Source organism: Lolium rigidum, chromosome 4, assembly GCF_022539505.1.
Source record: "Lolium rigidum isolate FL_2022 chromosome 4, APGP_CSIRO_Lrig_0.1, whole genome shotgun sequence".
Lineage (NCBI taxonomy): Eukaryota > Viridiplantae > Streptophyta > Magnoliopsida > Poales > Poaceae > Lolium > Lolium rigidum.
This window is the reverse complement of record NC_061511.1, coordinates 220,276,279-220,297,028: the sequence shown is the minus strand read 5'-3', so window position 1 is coordinate 220,297,028 and position 20,750 is coordinate 220,276,279.

The following is a 20,750-nucleotide window of genomic DNA, read 5'->3' as shown; positions in this document are numbered from 1 at the left end:
CTTCAGCATAAACCTAACTCTTTGACCGAAGATGTGCCTGAATAAATGGACTTGGCAACACGATCAAACTTCGCTTAGTAATTGGGGAACCAATCATGCTAAGAATGACACGAACGTCCTTGGATTTCAAAGCAATTAGAATTGCTAAGAATCTTAGATAGCCACATCAATAGGTACACCCCAACTTTCCCAAGCACGGACAGCTCAGAGGAAGGGTAAGTAAATACGTGCAAGAGAATCACTTCATCAATAAGGTCATGATACAACACGATCTCTTGATATAAAAGAGGGTGATACTCCAAGGTAGAACAGAACAGAAGCTAATGAGGCCTCTTAATCTGCGAATTACAATACTTTGACCAAGTCTTTGAAACGGACGAGGTACTGGAGTTTGTTTCTCCTGACATACTAAAGTGGAATGTCTTGACGAACCACAAGAGTAACATACACTGGAAACACCAATGCACATTTACCACTTGGCTGCTAACTAGCAGACAAAGGTCGGAAAGCAACTAAAGAAGAAAAACACGATCAGGATCAGAATTCCTGAGAGATAGATGCACAAGTTAACACTCTTGGGAAACTCATGCTGAAAAGGGAGGTGTGGCAGAGTCACCGACATAGATGCGAGACTCACAAAGAGCACTCGTGTCGTGATCCATTTGGTTCAGTGAAAGAACCTCTGCGATAGCTAGTGGAAGGGAAAGACCTTTATTGCCGCAGCTCAACACGACAATAACCACAATCTTGAAGGCTAGCTTAATTTGAATTTAGCCATCCCGACGTAATGTTTGAACATTAACACCAGTGTTCAATGGCATGAATCTTGGGTTAAAGGCCAACTTCATGTACTAAAATTCATACAACAAAATCCAGCACAATATGGGACCTTCGGTTCAAATCCAAGGGTTAAAACCCGAGAAAGGAGTAACTACTAGACGAGTGACACAAAAGACACTGCGAGGTAGTATCACGATGTACCATCTAGAAGCAATGCATAGCTTCCGAAGTACCCAAGAAAATAAAAAGGAGGCATCCAAGGCGAAAGGAAACCTTGAAACCGAGAACAGAATGATGTGGAACCCACAAAATGGAGAGATCATGATGGAAATAAATCTCTCTATTAGAACAAAACAAGGAGGATGCACAGAACACACTTGACTCTAGAGAACTCTACACTAGGTCAACTGGTTTAGGAACGACATGCCTTCGAGGCACCTAAGTTTGACAGACTAGAAACGATAGGAAAATTTTCAAATCAACACAAGGTAAGGCACCTTAGAATTAGAGCGATACCAGATAAGGAGTAAAAAGAAGCCTAATCAGATTTTCGCAAATATTTTTAGATTTCAAATAGTTTTCACAAACACTAGACTCAACAGCGACCAGTAGAAAGGGTTTCCTATAGGCAGTCCTGCTCTGATACCAAAACCTGTGGCACCCCCGGGATCAGGGTTAGACAAATACCAGATCTTCGTCTGACATAAGCCTAACCTAGAGCTCGAGAGACTACAAGTGAGAGAATCGGTAACACAACAGGTGACTCTACGACTCAAAAAGTAATACAAGCTCATAACCGAGCGAAGAACCAAAGTATTACAAGCGAGAGGTCACCGACCCGACATACATCAATCAACGGAAGCAAAGTTATGCTATTAGACATAGCAAGATAGCAAAAAGGCCTAAGAGGCCAGGAGCATAACGGCGACGTCCCAGCCCATAGATTCCGGGCTGCCACCCGGGAACCCCAAGCTACTCGTCGATGTCGACTTAGAAACCACCATCTCGTTGGAGCGACTTCGTCCGAAACAAAATTATGCAAAGCTGAGTACGGGGACTCAGCAAGACTTAGTACAACCTTTTAGCAAAGCGGGTATGCGGGCTTTCCGGTAGATCTTCTTTTGCGTAAAGCCGCTTTTCCTTTGTAAGACCGAGAGAGAAGAAGCTCGACTACTCGTAATCTTTAAAAAGGGGATAAGAGAGCGACATCTCTATCTCTATTGATCATCATATTGTATCCACCAATCTTCATCATCTCAAACCACTATCCTCGGATCACCCCCTCAACACCCGAAGAAGGTGTCCGTAAGCACACATTGGTTGCCAAGTTTTACGATTAGGTTCATGTTCTCTATGATCTCTACGTCCGTTCCCAAGTCGTCCGTAACCGTGGACACGGCTTTTCGAAAAGATTATAACCCTGCAGGGGTGCACAACTTTACCCACACGTGCCAACCGATTCTTAATGCCAAATTATTAGCTCTCTTCCTTGGAAAGCCGTGCAGAGGGTGGTTGACCACGACCTTTACCTTGCTCGTCGCCGAGACCATGAGTCACGCGCTAAGGATTGTTCCGCCGTAACGGGTCAAGTCCCGAAGTCGGTCCTTAACGATGTGTACCGAGGTGGGTTTCCCGAGGCCGCAACCCCCAGCCCACCACGACCACGCTTACCTGCCTGTTATGTACCTTTAACCCCAAGCAAAATGCAATGCATATGACCAGGTAACGCGCAAACTATGTGACTCATGGAATCTACTAGGCAAGTTAGTGAGCCGAGAGGGTACCATAATAGGGCCTCGTGTGGTTGTACGCTCGGTCTTGGTTCAAGAGGCGAGAACTCGGTTCCTAGGGTCGGCAGAAACGAAACAACCCACCACATCCCAATGTGGCCTCTCGTCTGAGCCTTTAATCATGTTTATCAATATCTCTATACTTACCACGTCAACCTGTCATGCTAGTTTCATTCATTGTATGGCTCCAGTCCGAAGACCGGAGTAGCAGCAGTAACAAACTAAGCATGGCTAAGCATAAAGAGATAAAGGCTCTAGCGATGTACACATGCCAAACCTAGTTATGCTAGGAGCAGTGGATCAGGTATTTGAGGCTACAAGGGTGGAACATGCAATAGATAGGATAACTCTACCTATCGATAAAAGACAGTTGAATCGCCTGCAATATGAAGTAACCGTAATGAAAGCATTTGTAAAACTTATATGAACCAGGCTAGGGCTTGCCTTTGTCCCTCGTCAAAGAAATATGGAATCTTCGAAGATCTTGTGCTTGATTTGTTTGTCGGTGGACAAATATTGACCTTCGGTGTTGGCGATCTTCATCGTCTCGGGCACGTGTTCTATCGATCGCGAAGAAGCAAACACTAGAAAGAGAGGAATAACACTCAATACATGGCATAATGCAATGCACAACCAAGAATGATGACATGACATATTAAACATATTGAATTAAGCACTATGACATGATCATCAATTTAAGTGGAGTTGGAATGCATAATGCATTGCAATTCCATAAACCCCATATTTAAAGAAAAGGGTTCATTTGTTCTTCTATTATAAACAATGTTCAAGTTTCTTAAGCATGCATGAAAATGATATGAATGTATAGATCTTGTTTTCTGAACATTTTGGTAGCTCATCTGTAATATTCGGATAAATTATGAATTAGTTATGAATTTTATATGGTTGCACATTTCCTGAAATTTCTAGAAACAGAGAAAACTATTTTCAAAGAATGCAGCACCTAAGTTACTCTTCTCAGCTTAGAGTTTTGGGAGTGACCTGGTTCAGTTGGTACATAAACATATACGTACAAGCACACATGACCAGCGGCTGGAGCTAAACTTACAGTTTGGAACCAAAATGATCATGTACATAAAAAGGCTACATCAGATTTAAAATTCAGAGTATATATTACTGTATTTTTAGAGATCCACTTTCAGTTCTGTACTTGTTTTATACATCAGTCAAATATTTAGTACTAGCAGATGTCATTGAATAGAACAAGTGCTCACGGGAAAAGTGTTGTCTGTAAACTGTGCTAGTTGTCATGGCAAAACGCTGAATCTGGTACGTATGCGCAAGACCATAGCATGCAATGAAGCTTTTTCTACTGTAACCCTGAACGAAAATACACACTAAGCATGTGTGGTTACAAATATCAGTACGATGGTTGCTTCTAGGATTACACAAACAAGCAGCAATCAAGCAACAATCGTGCTGAACATGGCGTGGTCACATTCATCGGTACCTGAACGAGTGGATGCCTAGCTTAGATTTTGGATGGCTCGCTCGACCAGGAGCGCGACGGGATGGCCGGCAAGGTCGGAGGAGCCCGGACGGCGCCGAATCGACGCCGGCGAGCGCTGCCAACTGCGGAGAAGACGAGCGCGGCCACGGCGATTCTGGGCCTCCCGGCTCGCGTGGCTTGGCAGGAAGGACGAGGGCGACACGGCGGAGCTTGGGGGCATCTCGGACAAGCGCGGGGAGGCGCGAAACGGCGGGGCACGGCGGCGGCCGGAGCTAGGTTTGCTCGGGCGCCGCGCAGAGAGGAGAGAGAAGAGAGGGCGCGCGAGAGGAGAGGATAGGGTCGAGGGAGAGGGCGTCGGCGGGGTCCTTATCCTCGCCCGGGGAACAGCGGCGGCGCGCATCACCTCGCCGGGATCGACGGCCGAGCCGCACCGGGCAGCAGCTTGGCTGCCCGTAGGTAGAAGACAAAGGATTTTTATGTATAACCCCCTGCGTTTGGCGATTTTCCCGTAACTTCGAAAATAACACTAAAACCATTGGTATTTTGCTATTTGAACTCTTTTGAAACCCAGCAAAATGTCCCCAAACTTTGTATAAATATTTTGTGGCCTTCTTAGATATATTAGAGGGTGCACACATATTTGCTTTGGGGTTTTCAAACATTTGAACACATTTCAAGATAAATTAAAATAGAGAAAGACTTGCATAAACCTAGGGTTTCCACTTTATTTTATTTGCAAATTTTTCTTAATGCATTTTACATGATGCTCATGAATGCACAAACAAACTCTAAATGAGGTTTGCTAAACAGGGATGTTACAGATGGCCTCTCCAGTTGTGTTATCACCAAGATTTGACCGAGTCAGAGGTGGGCCGCAGTCAAGATGGGCTTAAGGAAATATACGTGGAGAATTATATGAATCGGCCTGTTGGGCTTAATTGCCCGTGTATCTGTAACATATTAGACCTATTTTAGTTTAGAGATAGAATCTTACTCGTGCACGGTTTAGTGCACGCCCTCCTTAGAAAGTCCCCTGGACTATAAATATGTACCTAGGGTTTATGGAATAAACAACAACTCACGTTCAACCCCAAAAACAAACCAATCTCGGCGCATCGCCAACTCCTTCGTCTCGAGGGTTTCTATCAGGTAAGCGACATGTTGCCTAGATCGCATCTTGCGATCTAGGCAGCACAAGCCCCACGTTGTTCATGCGTTGCTCGTATCGAAGCGCTTTTGATGGCGAGCAACGTAGTTATCATTAGATGTGTTAGGGTTAGCATTGTTCTTCGTTTAAGCATGCTTACGTAGTGCAACCCTTGCATATCTAGCCGCCCTCACGCCTATCTCAGGTTTGGGGGCGGCACCCCGCTTGATCATTATTTAGTAGATCTGATCCGTTACGATTGCTCCTTGTTCTACAAGGATTAGTTTAATATCTGCAATAGTTTGGCCTTACAATGGGGGAGGATCCGGTGGCACGTAGGGTGGCGTTCGCAAGTCCTAAACGGGATGTTCCTAGAATCAACTTCATGTTGGTTTTCCGGCCTTGTTTAGGATCGGCTTACGAGCACCGTACGTGGCCGCAAGGCCCAACCTCGGAGTAGGATGATCCGGTTATGCGGTGAAAACCCTAAATCGTCGTAGATCTCATTAGCTTCATCTTGATCAAGCAGGACCGCCAAGTATTCGTGCACCCCGTACGGATCATGGGTGGATCGGCTCTTTGAGCCGATTCACAGGATAACCTGAGAGCCGATCGAGGCTCGTATTTAATGTTTACATGTATGCCCCGCAGAAACTAAGCGAGGCAACCTCATCACCTTCCCGACCGGGTATAGGTCGGGTGGCACGCCCTTGCACTTCGCAACGCCGCGTGTGACCGGAAGAGCATTGCGGGCCGTCGCTCGGAGGGGTCTCGGCCAGCCCGCAGCTCTAGGCTCCCCCGGCTCTACGAGTGTTGACAAGGTCGCCGCCCGCCGGTGGGTTTTGGCGATCAACACATTCCGGCACGCTCGGTGGGACAATCGTCCGCATCAACCACATCGCCATCTACATCCGAGATGGCGGACGGCACGCCGATCACCTACGAGGATCCGCCCGACGACCTCAAGAAGCAATACAACGAGGTCAAGGCTACCCTCGAAGCCGACCTCATCGGCTCTTTTCAGAGAACCCGTTACGGTGGCATCGGATGGAAGGGGTTCTCACCGGAAGGTGCACTCGATGGGATAGACCTCTCTTCCCCGTCGGAGGAACGCACCAGGGGTCCGGCGGCAGAGATCAACTACCCGGTGGCTCACTCGCTACACCGCCACTCGAGAACTTGGTCAACGTGCTCTGGAGCGTGTCGCTCGCGCGTGATCCAGGAGATCATGAGCCACCAGTACTCGCCGTCGGGGCCAGCTCTCGGGACTCATCAAGGAGAGTTGCCTTTCCAGTCCCGTCCACCGCGGCCGTTTGCGTTGGCAGCACCAGCTGAAGTGCCGACTACACCGGCATTCCTCGTCTGACGGAATTGGTGGCGACCCCGGTGACTACCAGTTCTTAATGGAGGCGCCTAAGGAGATCCCTCATGGATACGCGTGCATGTATGTGCCGGATTGTGGTGACCGGGCACTCACAAACCAGGCCACAACATCGGGGACTCCGGCGAAGACAGGAGGAACGTCGGCGACAGAGCGGACGTGGCTAACTAAATACGCCACACCGACGAAACTCCCGAGCCCGGCTCCTGCAGCTGGCTCGGAGCCGGAAAAGCAAACATGGCAGGCCAAGTACGCCACCCCGGCAAATCTTCGCAGTACAACTCCTACGGCCAGCACAGCGGATCGGATCGGCACCATACCGAGAGACCGGTTCGGCATGATGCCGAAAAGAAGGGCAGTCGGCTATTCCAAGCCGTACCCCGACGATTACGAGATGATCCCGCCGCCACCTAAATATCGGCTCCCCGACTTCTCCAAATTCGGTGGATCGGATGGCTCCAGCTCCATCGAGCACGTCGCCCGATATTTGGCTCAACTAGGACCGGCTTCGGTGTCGGATCAGCTACGCGTGAGGCTCTTTTCACAGTCCCTCACGGGATCGGCTTTTGGGTGGTACACCTCTCGCCGCCGAATTCCATCCGAGTCTTGGAAGCAATTGGAAGAACAGGTTCCATATGCAATACCATTCGAAGCTTCCGAGTCCGGCATTGCCGATCTAGCACAACTACGTCGAAGCGCGGGGAAACGGTGACGGAATACATCCGGCGCTTCGAGAATCTTAGGAATCGATGTTATTCGGTTCGTATAACCGAAAAGGAAGCGATCGAGTTGGCGGTAGCAGGCCTTGCAACACAGCTCAAGGACATGGCCTCCCAAGCAGATTATCCCTCGCCGGCGCACATGGTTCGAAACTATCAGCATATGAACAGCGCCACCCCGACTCGTACCAAGACAAGTTCAAACGTGCAGTAGTTATGGTCGATACGGAAGAGGATGAAGTGCCCGCGGGAGGCCAAGAGATAGCAAGTGGCTGAGTGGACTCGTGGGGAACCCCGTGGCCTCGCAAATGGGTAAAGCCACCAGGGCCGCCCGTGGGATTTGATTTTGACGTAACCAAGACCGAACAAATCTTCGACCTCCTGCTCAAGGAGAAACGAGTTGACGATTCCCGAAGGTCTCAAGTTCCCCACGGCGAAAGAGCTAAATGGAAAGCCGTATTGCAAATTCCACAACTCGCTTTCCCATGCCACCAACGACCGCCGGTGTGGCGTCGGCACATCCAAGCGGCGATAGAGAAGGGGCGGCTAATTTTCAACCGGTACGCCATGAAGGTCGACACCCAACCCTTCCCCGCCGTTAACATGGTAGAAATCATCTACCCTGAAGGTTGCCAGCCAGGTCCCTCGTTCAGCATCAACATGGTAGGACTTGGAAACCACTCTGGCAAAGATGGAGATGAGGGCAGCTGCTCTCACAGCAAGGATACAGAAGAGGCCGCTCCACGCGATCGGCTCCGTCATGAAGGCAAGCGCTATGTCACAGAGGGAGAGGTGAAGAATATAAGATATCAGCGACCCCTCTCTATCACCTCCTCAACAAATATGTTAGTCAGTATGACCAACGCCGGCGACCCAATTACAATGATAGAGAAGATCGTTTGGCTAGAGAAGCCAGAAGATATCGTCGGCAGGATCACGATGAGGAGGAGCACGAGCGCTATGCCACGGAAGCATCAAGGGAGCAAGACGACAACGCCAGGCATTGGGACTGCCCCTTCTTCAGACACTGCTGGGATTCAGGAATGAGCCGATTGCCCACAATCGGCAATTGCCCGAATGCAATCGAGAAAAGAAGGAGGCAGCCAACGTGTCCGTGTTCGAGCGCCTAGGGCCTCTCCCGTCACAAAGCAAACGCGCCGAGTCACCTCGTTGGGCAGATCTTGAGGATTCGGAAGACGAGGGAGAAGTGGAAGAAGACGGTACCACCGGCCAAGGTGGTGCCCCGACGGACTCAGCCGTTCCCAAAAGCGCAGGGTTCGGCGATTGCGCGGCCCGGAGGAAGCCGAAAGGTTGTACCCGCATACGCTAAGGAAGGCACGGCCCGATCCGGCTGCAAAAGTTCAGCGAACCCTGGATGAAGAGGGTCGTCCACGGAAAATGGAGTGGCGCCCCAAACAGAGGAAAGCCGATGATGAGACATCGGCCGGCACAAACATGGTACTCGTCTTGCCGACGAGCTTAGCCCTCCACGACTCTACGGAGCACTCAAGGTGGACGACAGCAAGCGCATCAAGTCAGAGGTTGGGTTGGTTTCATCCAGCCTGACCAAGTAGCAAGAATCAAACCAATGAGCAAACCAGGAGAGGCTGATCCTTGTGATCGGCCCCCAAAAAATTTACGAAGGGAACTTACAAGACCTTCAACGAGCAAGCAACATGGAGGCCGATTCCAGCAATCGGCCAAAATTATCCTCACCTACCTTTCTGCCTGGGTTCAACATGTTATCCAACAGAGCCGATACCATCAATTTTCTTGACGAGAATCGGCTCGGGGGCACCCGAGTATATGAAAATACGAGGATATGCAACGAAGCATCTCATCTTTTGTTGATGGGTATTGGAATATGGGGGCCGATGCACAGGTCGGCCGTAATAAAGTGAAAATTCGAAAATTTTCGAGCACAGCCGATGCAGCAGACATCGACTTCAGAATCAAGAAACAACCGATGCGTAGCCATCGACTCTAGTTGTGCGAGGATTATCAAGCCTTCACCAAATCCAGGATTTCCAATCCGTAGGGCTGTCGAGAGGAAGAAAGAGGATCGGCCGTGGCACATTCTCGCCTCGAGTAAGAGCTCGGGGGGCAGCTCACCTTGAAGGCTTTCCGCTCGGGGAAGCCGATTTATGTTCAAATCGGGCCGACGCTGCATAAGGAGCTTCCCCACACACGATCGGGCCCGAGTCTACACAGTTCATGCGCGTATCCTCGTCTCTCGTTTTGCGTTGGCCGAGACTCGGGGGCAACGAGGCCCGGTAGATTGCTCGTTGAAGGACCGGTGCGTTGTTATCGGCTCATTACGCATTGGCAAAAGGGACGAATCGGCAAGGTCGATAGAAGAGAGAATCGGCTCAATTAAAAGGAATCGGCAAAATCAAGATTGGGGAAAAGTTCTTCATTGATTAAGAGGAGATTTCTTACATAAGGAGCTAATTGCTCTCGAAAGGGGAATACTAGGGGATCCACTCGCCCCATCTACTACTACTCGGCCCTATTCTAGAGGTCCTATCTATGGGCCATCACCGCCCTCGTCGTCGCCGGCATCGCCACTATCGGCGCCGCTCCCGGCGGGCTCGTCGTCGCTCCAATGGCCGCCGACCGGGCCCTCGTTGTCTTCATCTTCTTCGTCGGCGTCGTCCTCGTCGGCCGTCGAAGTCGCTCGATTGCCCGGCCAAGGGCGGAACCGCTTGGCCGGCGGCTCGTCGGAGGAGCCCTCGTCGTCGTCCTCCTCCTCCTCTTCCTGCTCCTCCTCCTCCCGGGAGAGGTGAAGTCGCAGGAGAAGCCGTCGTCGTCACTCCCCTCTTCCGTTGCCCCAACGGCGAGGAAGCGGAGGTCGCTCTCCCCGTCCGTCAAGGACCTGGTCGTCCTCGGACCGGACGGAGAAGTCGTGGTCTGATTCCTCCCCTGCCGCAATGGCGCGGCGGGTGTTGGCTGCATGGACCGCCGCCGCGTCGTACTCCGGCGTCGGCTCACGGGACGTGGAGGATTGGCTAGCAAGATCCGATGGAGCAGAGGAGGAGGAAGGCATGGTGGCTGGGAGGGTTTTGGGAGTGCTAATGCGGAGGAGATACAAAGGAGAACTGTTCAGAGCGGTTAAATCAAAGGAGGATATAGTGGAAATTTAATGCCACAGCAGTTTCCGAGGAAGTGGTGCCTAAAAGAAAAAAAAAACTGCCAGGTCACGCGGAGAAGTTGAGAAGGCAAGGCATCATCATGAGGGATACTGCGACGGTTCCGCCACGACATGACCCGACGAAGGAAAGCAGAGTGATTTTGGAATTACCAATTCCAAAACCAGGGGGCATGTGTTATCACCAAGATTTGACCGAGTCAGAGGTGGGCCGCAGTCAAGATGGGCTTAAGGAAATATACGTGGAGAATTATATGAATCGGCCTGTTGGGCTTAATTGCCCGTGTATCTGTAACATATTAGACCTATTTTAGTTTAGAGATAGAATCTTACTCGTGCACGGTTTAGTGCACGCCCTCCTTAGAAAGTCCCCTGGACTATAAATATGTACCTAGGGTTTATGGAATAAACAACAACTCACGTTCAACCCCAAAAACAAACCAATCTCGGCGCATCGCCAACTCCTTCGTCTCGAGGGTTTCTATCAGGTAGCGACATGTCGCCTAGATCGCATCTTGCGATCTAGGCAGCACAAGCCCCACGTTGTTCATGCGTTGCTCGTATCGAAGCGCTTTTGATGGCGAGCAACGTAGTTATCATTAGATGTGTTAGGGTTAGCATTATTCTTCGTTTAAGCATGCTTACGTAGTGCAACCCTTGCATATCTAGCCGCCCTCACGCCTATCTCAGGTGTGGGGCGGCACCCCGCTTGATCATTATTTAGTAGATCCGATCCGTTACGATTGCTCCTTGTTCTACAAGGATTAGTTTAATATCTGCAATAGTTTGGCCTTACAATGGGGGGGAGGATCCAGTGGCACGTAGGGTGGCGTTCGCAAGTCCTAAACGGGATGTTCCTAGAATCAACTTCATGTTGGTTTTCTGGCCTTGTTTAGGATCAGCTTACGAGCACCGTACGTGGCCGCAAGGCCCAACCTGGAGTAGGATGATCCGGTTATGCGGTGAAAACCCTAAATCGTCGTAGATCTCATTAGCTTCATCTTGATCAAGCAGGACCGCCAAGTATTCGTGCACCCCGTACGGATCATGGGTGGATCGGCTCTTTGAGCCGATTCACAGGATAACCCGAGAGCCGATCGAGGCTCGTATTTAATGTTTACATGTATGCCCCGCAGAAACTAAGCGAGGCAACCTCATCACCTTCCCGACCGGGTATAGGTCGGTGGCACGCCCTTGCACTTCGCAACGCCGCGTGTGACCAGAAGAGCATTGCGGGCCGTCGCTCGGAGGGGTCTCAGCCAGCCGCAGCTCTAGGCTCCCCCCGGCTCTACAGTGTTGACAAGGTCGCTGCCCGCCGGTGGGTTTTGGCAGTCAACAAGTTGCCGACGATGGCGTTGTCTCAACCTCCAATTCGAAGGCCCTTCGGTGGATTCGCGCTGGAGGTCTTCATTCTCGTTTACTCCAAGTGGTCTTGTCCCGGTAATGACGAGGCTGGCTAGCGATGGAATCTATGGTACGGTGGTGGAGCAAAAGGGATTCAGTTTTTTGTAATTTTTGTAGGATCCTTTTTTTTTTGCATATTTGGAGGACCACCATGTAATTTTCCTTTATGTTGTTGTCCTTTGCGACCTGCACCCCCCCCCCCCACCAACAATGTTAATAAAGCAGCGAGGCCCTTCTAGGCATTTCCCTTGGTTCAAAAGAAAAGAGTGCATATAGTGTGGCGGTGATGTTTTGGCTCTTGGGTGCACATGTTTTTTTCTATTATGAAATGCATCTTTGATATATTTTGAAATATTAAATATTTGAAATGAAAAATCCGCGTGCACATCTTTGCATGTTACATGCGTACAAAGTCTTTCGATAAAAAAATCAACTTATGTAAAAAGACAAAGTTGGTGGTAAAAGTAAAGCTTTTTATAAGACATGCTTTGTCTTTTTACATTGACCAGAAGAATGTCTTTTTTTTCACGAAATTGCACGAACCCACGCAGTTTTTGGAGATGTACATGCAATATTTTTTACAATTATTAGAAATATATATTTTAGATGGAGCGAGCATATGCGAGCCGAATTGAATATCCGAGTGCTATACTGCTAGTGCATTTTTTATATGTGTTTTGTACTGCTATACAATGTGAGGTGAGATGCGGATGTGTTGATCTGAATGCTCGGAGATGTGACAGGAATGTTTCAACAAGCGCGCACCGATGGTATGGTGCTAATTCCCAATGCGATGTCCTCTCATCCTTAGGCTTTTGTTGTTTCTTGTATTGTATCCGTCGACAAACCACGTAGCAGCCTTGATGAACGTACCGCTAGCAACGCCTTCGATCTTGGATATGCGATCGAGGCGCTTCGGCACTTGGTTGTCGTCTTTTCGGCCAAGACAAGACAGCCGGTGGGAACTGAAGGCGGAATGACCCTGCAGCTCGATCCAGTGACCGGTGATGTAGATTCGGCAAAGACTGGCCGTTCTTTTTTGATGGAATGGCGTTGCGTGGCTTCAGAATCTGCCACAGCGACAGATCCGTGAGCCTGACCGATGTCGCTTCTGAGCTGTCAGTTGTCACATAGCGTGTCGACGGAAGACACACGAATCGATCTGGACGATCGATCGGTGCCAGACTGCAGCCTAATTTGGGGTTGGATCGGGGAGAACCTGAAGGACGTGAAATGTGATGAACTTCACGTACGTACTTGAGCTCTTTTACGGTAGGGACAAAGAAGCCTCAACCGTCCAACGGACTAGATCGAAGCGCTCAGACTGACTCATACTAGTCTAGCAGACGACTAGTATTTTTTCACCGAAGTGCAAAACTGTTGTATTCCTGGTTATCTAAGGGTACTTTCGGAAGTTGTAAAAAAGGAATTTTTGAGGGATCGAAATTTGTCCAACCAGCTAGCTCGACTGGACTTCCACTCCACTTACGTAGATGGAGGCGACTCGTAGGCTCCAGCCCTGGAGCCGTTCCTGGCCATGTCGCATGTTTCCGCGTCAAGCACTGCCGATGGAGCCACCATAGTGCCGACCTGCCGCCGAGAAGCCCGAGGTCGAGCCGCCGCTTGCACACCGCTGCGGCGAGGCTGCTGGTGCCGGGCGTGCGGACGAGCTGCTGTGCCAGGTTGTACGCTGACCTGCCGGCGAGGAGCCCGAGGCGGACCAGACGCCGCTTGCACACCTCCGCGGTGAGGCTGCTGGTGCGGGGCGCGTGGGCGAGCTTCTGCGCGCCAGGCTGCACGCCGACCTGCTGGCGAGGAGCCCAAGGCAGATCCGCCGCTTGCACAGCGCCGCGGCGAGGCTGCTGGTGCTGGGCACGAGGGCGAGCTCCTCCGCCAGGCTGCACGCCGTCGCGTACGCCTGCTCATCACCGCAGCACCACGGCCACTCCGACGTCTGGTCCTCTAGCAGATACAACATGGGATAGAACTTATTGCAGGCGTGAGTGGTACTGATCGGCGATAGATGGCAGAGCGTGAGCGAGGCCGTGCGAGCGACGATAGGGCGACCATGGCTCTCTCTCTCTCTCTCTTTCCGTCGGCGCTGCGTGGAAACTGGAAAGGATCGACCGACCCCTAAATCCAGGACCAAGCTACCCTTTCAGGAAAAAATCAAAATGTTACCTACCTAAACTACCCCTGCCTCAATACTACTCGCCTCGGGGACAAGTAAATTGTACCGTAAAAAGTCTCACGTACTTATACCATCCGGACAGTTTTTGCTACGCTAGGGCAACATGTGCTGGCACAGCATTAATTTCCGAGAGCTCCACCGATCGAGTACACGCTAGTGTATACTTATCCGACTCACATGCCTACGTACTGTATATATAGGTTGATCTGCAAACGTCCAAAACCGATACGATGCGTGCAAGCTTCAAGCAAACAATTCAATCTCACCATCGCCGCTTGGTAGTCTTTCTTGCTGGAGTGCCGCAGTGTTCAGTTGTATCCAGAGACTATGTGATGTACCGTGTGGGGAGCAGTGGCTGACCGGAACATTTACAAAGACTGGGCAAACATGCTCAAGATGTATGTTCTTCCGATAAAATCTATTTGGAAAGGGGGAGTGGGCTGGGACGGGCTGCATCACGCCTACGTCATCCTCTCCGTCTCTCACGACACCCCCAATTTTCAACGACAACGAAACCAAGACCGAACCCTGGCACGCTCCTCCTGCCGGTCATCGAAGACGTAGCGCGGCAGCCACCGCGGCCAAGATTCATGTTTCCAAGAGGCACATACCCTGCGCCTCGACGGTAAGGAATCACCGATGGCGGGCGGAGGCAGCGATGATCTCGACCTTGATCTCATGCATCAGCCACCTACATGACTCGGTCGTCACTCCATTGTCTCCCTCCTCCCAACTAAGGACGCCACCCACATGCCAGGTTGCTGCTGGGCCGGTGGAGGCTACTCTAGGCAACAACCATATGCTCTCTTCAAAAGATACCATCTGCTTGAACGATCGATGATGTCCCCTTGGCGAAATTGGTGCTTAAGATACCACACGATGACCTCGGCTAAAAGTAAGATCCCAAGGATGACGGCGGGAGCACCGACAAGGACGGTGGCGACTACGGCATCCTCTTCCGCCGCTTGACCCTTCCACTGGCGCACGAAGGAGGCGAGCTCGGGCCTGGCCGTTATCATGACAAAGGCAACAAAAATGTTGATTTGTGCCAGGTGCAACGAATTAGGCAACATACTATGCTACCTTTTAAAAATGATCTTATTTCTGTGTTTTGTGCAACAAAGGCCATCGATCATGGTGTGAGCTGCAATTTTCTATTTTGAAACCTTGCATGCACACAAACTTGCTTATAAAGGAGAAAATATGATGCATGGTATTAAAGAAAAAAATGAAAACCATGCAAATGTTGTAAATATATCTATTTATCCAGTTATATAAATCCAGGGGGCAGGGGGCATTGGCCCCCCTCCTTTCCTTCATTGGGATGTTTCTTCTTCCTAAGCAAGGATAGGGTGATCAAGGTTTCCTTTATGAAAACTAGTACACTCAACTCGTGCAGCCACTAGAACCAAAATGGTCTTCCTTTTTTATCTTGTGTCCTACATACAGTACGTAGGCACAACACACATGTTATTTCAAACTATAATGTATCAGAAATATCCAAAATTATAATCAAATCACATCATTGCCAGCTCTCCTTTTGGTGGATTGTAGGTAAATGTCGGAACTCGGAAGTTGCGGCTATGGATCTCCAAAGAAGAAGTCATGAACTAGGCTCATAATGGTAATAGCACCACAACGGCCATCTGGCTTTCCTCCCACCCACCAATCTATTAAAAGCGTAAAGAACCATCAACTTCTCGAGACATGCTATGAAATATATATCGATCGCAATTTATCTAGTTATGAAATTGCTCCCCCTCCTTTCCTTCACCGGAATATTTTGACTCCCTGAGCAGGAATAAGGTGATCACGCTTTCCTTTATGAGCATGGTGAGATGCTCAATACATTTGGCGTTTCTACTTACCTGGATTTGAACATGGAGATGCACAGATCCTCTTGCCTGGCCTCCCTTGGTGTCTCATTGTTGTTGTCGCTTTGTAAGGGAATATTTTTCATCATGAGCTCAGCACTCCAAGAGAGTGAATTATTGGTACACAACTCCTTAAGAAAAGCATTTGGGCATATTAATCTATTGAGGGAACTTTCATATATGTATTCTCTAGATCAAACATCTGATTGACAACAATGTGGGAGATAGAATCGGTACGTTTCACACAGCACGCTATGACTTACGAAAGCAAATTGTTTACCCAAAAAAATGTGATTTCTAAATTAAATATAAGGTTAGTATCACTGTTCCCCTGGAAAAGATCAGTAGCATTGTGAATTAGGTGCAGTGTTCTCTTTGTTTATTATTATAGGTTTTCTTATGTGAATCGTTTATCTCGAACATAATGGGTGGATTGATAGGTAATTTTATACACAATAAGTCGAAAAATTATGCTGTGTGCATCAACGCACCATTGTTATTACAATTATAACATGTACAACTAGTCACGGATCAAGAGAGTCTGTTCCAAAGAAAATAATATATGTTAGTGATTATTATTGTATCAACTAGATCGTGTGTATCGCCAGGTCCACTATTATCCTCCTGAAATCAACACTGACATCTTCTACCCCAGCAATTTACGAGTGAACCATGACTGGTTTCAAATGCTACGGGGATATCATGCATGATATCGAGAGGAACTCGCTATTGTTTCCATGACTTATTCATGCACACCAACTTGACATAGCATAACATGTACATTTGGGATGTGATTGATTCTAAGATGAGTACATCATACATTTGGCTAGCAAAAAAAATGGTCAAGGGTTTTGTGTGTCTATGACTTTACAAAATTTAGTTAAAATGATGAACTAGAGTTGGTAACTAGATATTGGGATGTCACAAGGTAACTAGGACCAAAGTTTTGACCATAGCATAAAAAGCGCAAAGTATACTCCAAATAGTGAGTGGTTAGGTGCAGCTTTCTCCCAATTACCGACATAATCCCTGGGTTGCTTTTCGTGGTGTCCATCTCGGTCAGAGTAGGCGGGTTGATTTTTTTGACAGAATAGGCGGGTTGATTGGTTGATGGGTTTATCCACCAAAAGTCCACAGAGTAAAATAGCTTACATGAGCAGCTCTGGAATGAAATGTCCACATATTCTGAGCAGCAAAACGCGACAAATTTCCTATTTCTGAATGAAGCTAGACAGGTAGTTGTGCGGCTGTGCCAAGCCACGAACACACACACGCGACTGACACCTGCAGACCCACATCAGGCCGTATCGGTCCGCACCGTTTGCCGTGAAGACGAATCCGGAAGGCAGCATATATTTGGGCAGAGCGGTACGGGTACGTTGCTGCTAGACGCGGGCTTTCTGCTCCGCGCACCTCAGGGTGACTTCTTTTTAGCTTCTGGGCTTATTTCTACCGAGAAGCAGCTCGCTAGTGCAATTCCAAAAACTGTCTCGCACCAGTTTCCCGAGCTTCTCGTTAGCAAACCGAAAAGATACACGGATTTGGCCCCGTTTTAAACCCACTCCACCAGTTACCGCTTGGAAAAAGTGGAAGATAATGCTTCGTCCTCTTCACGCATCGGGTGACTTTTGCATCTGGCCATGGTTGCCGTGACCGGACCTCCGCTCCTCTCCCAACGTCGCCGGACCTCTGCTCCACCGCGGAACCTGCCACCGGATTCCCCGCCGCGCACCGGCACCCGCCTCTCCACCCGCAGGCCGGCGTCGACGGCGAGCGCTCCACTCCGCCCCCGCCGTGCACCGGCACTCGCCTCTCCACCCGCAGGCCCGCGACCGCCTCTCCATCCGCAGGCCGGCGTCGACGGCGAGCGCTCCACTCCGCCCCCGCCGTGCACCGGCACTCGCCTCTCCACCCGCAGGCCAGCGACCGCCTCTCCATCCGCATGCCGGCGTCGACGGCGAGCGCTCCACTCTCTTGTCTATATGTATCACATATTCACATACGTAATAAGAATTATATTGCTTACTTGTTCTGCTGTTAATTTCATTTGGTAATCCTGTGCATATTTCGAAACCACAAAGACATTCTTTTATTTTGGTTTCACTCTGTACTAAAAACTACTGTATATATGTATCATCAACTCATCACTTATTTAGGGGACATATCAAATTTTAGGGGCATTGCAGTAACTTCACAACTCAACACATCAAAGAAGCTAAATTTTAGAAGCCCAAAAGAATAGGAAGGATGAGTTCCTAGGAGCTTTTTCCCACTACAATTTCTTCCCACCATTTTCCATAAGCTGGCTTATGTATAAGCAGGAGCCCAAAAGAAGTCACCCTTAGTCTACTACCCTACCCATCGTGCCTAGGACATCTGCAGTAGGCCGACGCAAACAGACGCGGAACAATCGTTTGCATTCATGTAGATAGAAAATGTGTCAGCACCTTAATCCAGCGGTCCAACGCATAATGATTAGCTTGTTCGCGGAACGCAATCCAAATTTGGTGACTATATGCGTCCGCGCGCGTCCTCTGCTGCCTCCTACGTGGCCCGCTAGTGGCACATAAGCCACTTTCACTCCCGCCACTCTTAAAAAATCGTATTAGGGCGGAGGCAGAAACCCTACCTAGCAAATGGACGCCGTCACCGCCTTGCAAGTTGAGCAACCCACCATCGACGGGCCAAACCCCACCACACTTGTCATCGACAAGACCAGTTCCATGGAGGGCTCAAAGCGCGCCGCCTCCATCGAAGACGATAAATCGAAGCTGCCGAAAAATCTGCTGTCGCGGGAGGAGAAGTCCAACGAAACTGGCGCGCCAATTTGAAGCAGAAGCTAAGGCATCAGGCTGCTGACGAGGCGAGAATGCGCTTCCACCTCGTCCTAGGGGCCAAAATCAACCAAGAACGATCTCACCCGTGAAGCTTCAACCCTTGCGTTGAGCAAGACTTTGAAGGCGGTGCTGACCGAGTCTCAAGACGCCATGGCCAAGCGGGACGAGAAGAAGCGCCGGAAGAATGAGGCCTCAGCTGCCATCTACATTAATCTCACCAAAGAGGACATAGAGGTGCAAAGGCTTGACGCCGATGCCAAAAGGCTTGACGCGGCAGCCAAGTCTCGCACAGAGGACCACCGGATCATGCTCGCCGACCTGAGCACCATGGATGCCGGCCAACATGCTTGGTTCGAGAAGAAGCGGTCCGAGATCTGTCAACGGGACGCCTGATCAATGTCTCGTACTACGGCCTCCTTCTACCCTTGCTACTCATCATGGCCCTCTTGTGCGCCTTCTGTAACTATGTCCACCGTGTAATGAATAAACTTGGACGTAATTCGTGGCATTGATGTGGTGGTTTAAATGGCCGTAATATGGCCAAATTTGATCTATATTTGTCAATTTGGATGGACAAAATGTCGACCCGCTTGGTATCCTCGACACAAACTGACAAACAATCATGGCAACATGTGTAAATCAGTGTTTATAGCCCGATGTAAACGGACATTGCCAATCATTTTAACATCCCAAATGCCCGCTGGAGATGCCCTCAGCCCCTACCGATGCATCTGGGCCTGTGGCGCCGATGAGTGATATGATCCGTCAGTGGCGGTGTGAACTGGGAAGACAAAGGGGACAAGCAAAGTGTCGAAAAGCGATGGATATCTTATTTTCTGTACAGTACTTTGTCGAGCAGATAAGGTGGGGGCAGATCATGCGTGCCTCTGTATCCTGGAATATCCTATCGCACACCTGCAAATTAACTATCCAACGACCACGAGTGTGGCGCTATAAAATAACCGGATCTTATGTTTCAATGGATAAAGGCTAGGGAAGTCAGCTTGTTCTAGATGTTTTCCATGCGAATTACCTATATAGTTTGTCGGTCCAGCTCCTGTTCTTTTTGGATATTTTCTGGTTGATTTAAGTTGACTATAAAATTTGTATACATGTATTCTGAATCGTCGATTTATTACTTGAGATTCATGCTCATCTTGGTAGATGGAAATATCCTTCCTCTCTCCTCTTTTTATCCAAATTTCAAAGCAAAATGAATGGTGCCAGAAATGTGACTGAGGTGTAGTATTATTTGAACTAAGTGGAGACTAAATATCATTCGAAACGGTACAAGAAATCCTAACGCCTTGTTTGGTTTCACCAATCTTGGAGAGGATTGGGGCGGTTTGAGGTGGATTGAGTTCCATCTACGTCAAAATTTTCCCTAATACCCCCAATCCACTTCAACACAATTGAGAAGTGTATTAAAGGAACAAGGCATAACGGATTTTCAACGACCATCGAGGATTGATCGCACGGATAAGTAATCGGGAGTGTAAACCACAATATTCACAAGCTTTAGGGTATCATATGCAGTAGATTTCTCTTGGAGGAAACTTATATGCAGCTAAATGTAGTAAACAGAAAGCAACTTCGCAAAAAAAAAAAAAAACAGAAAGCAAACCGTTTCCATTCATTTTCGTATGCTGACAACGAGATATCTATGTACATGGAAACGCTATATGCTGCCAGTTCTCAAGCCGACGCGACGTCGTATTGTTGCTCTTGTTAGGCTTTTGTTTCTTCTACTCGTCCACATATCGCGTCGCCATCATGCACACGTACGTACTTTCGATCATGGATGTGCGGTCGAGGCGCGCACTTGCTGGTTGTCTCTTCGGCCAAGACAGCCTGCAGTGAGGAAAGCGGAATGGCCCTCCAGCTCGATGGAGAGCGACGCGATCTAGTGATCCCGGTTACGTCGTTTCGGCAAAGATTAGCCGTTCTTTCTCGATGGAATGGCGTTGCGTGGCTTCAGAATGTACGTAGGTTCGTAGCAGCCAGAGCA